This window comes from Lepisma saccharinum, chromosome 3 (genome assembly GCF_977018435.1).
Source record: "Lepisma saccharinum chromosome 3, izLepSacc3.1, whole genome shotgun sequence".
In the NCBI taxonomy this organism is placed as follows: domain Eukaryota; kingdom Metazoa; phylum Arthropoda; class Insecta; order Zygentoma; family Lepismatidae; genus Lepisma; species Lepisma saccharinum.
Window position 1 is genome coordinate 22,696,404 of NC_139231.1, and position 1,116 is coordinate 22,697,519.

At 38.9% G+C, this 1,116-nt stretch overlaps 1 non-coding gene across 1 annotated transcript; it reads left to right on the forward strand.

The window, feature by feature from the left end:
* The first annotated feature begins 687 nt into the window (after positions 1-687).
* On the forward strand, positions 688-873 carry LOC145986076 (U2 spliceosomal RNA). Its single transcript, XR_014441522.1, has one exon. It is a non-coding gene; the product is annotated as a U2 spliceosomal RNA (small nuclear RNA).
* The last annotated feature ends 243 nt before the right edge of the window (positions 874-1,116 follow it).

Consider the following 1,116-nt stretch of genomic DNA (forward strand, 5'->3'; position numbering starts at 1 on the left):
TGCTTCGTGTAATGTCTACTCACAATTATGTGAACCACAAGAGCCGTCCCCGTGTTGCTCTTGTTTTTGTATATCTCGGACGTGTTCTGCAGTGCATTATTCTCCTGTTGACTATACGGCCATGTGTTTGTAACTCAGTGTCAAGTGTGACTCTCAAACATATCAACTGAAAAACAAAAACAAAAAACACTATTTCGTGAACGATAGAGTGATTACTTTTTGTGCACAAACGTCGTATTTGTGTTGCTTCGCTTTTGTTTATATTATTTCATTTATTTTATTCTTTTTTTTTTATCTGTTATGTGTTTATCACCTATATTTGTGTACTGCATTCACAACGTCTGCCAAAACAAAAGGTAAGATCAATTAACAAAACAAGTCGACAAAGAAGTCAATATATAGAAGAGAAATCCAAAAGAACAAATATGAATCCCCCCCTCTCAGGGGACCTCCAAAGTAATAACGCGACTTAAGGAAGGAAGTAGAGTGAGTTTGCAATGGAGGTGTCAAATCATGAACTATAGCCTACTGGACATCCAATCCATCTAATTGCCATTATGGTAAATGTACAGCCCTTATAAAAGCCCTTAGACTATACGTCTGTGACATGTACCACCACCACTGACCCCCTGTACAAAGGGCTACTGTGGCCCTTTCATATTATGCGAGTATGTGTCGCTACATGTAATATGTTATTTGTCTTAAATAAACGTTTTAAATCTGTTCTTATCAGCTTAATATCTGATACGACCTGCATTGCAGGTCCAGTATATTAAACTGATTTTTGGAAACAGGTGAGGCGGTCGTGGCTTGCCACACCCTCACCACCTGTCGGCCCGGCATTGCAGTACAGTCGGGAACGGCAGACCTTATCGAATGCAAAAAAAAAACGATTTACCCAAAAATGTGTTTCATATTTTGGATTTGTGCAATGTTAATACATCGGATATTTAGTTGCCTACAGAACATGCGACATTTCCATTGAAAAGCTTATTCTACTTCTTTCACTTCCCTTTACGTCGCGTTACTACAATTTCGGATAATCGCGACGATGGATGGCAGGATGGAACATTTTCTATATTTACAACTTCCCTCTCTTCGTAACGCTTAACACTG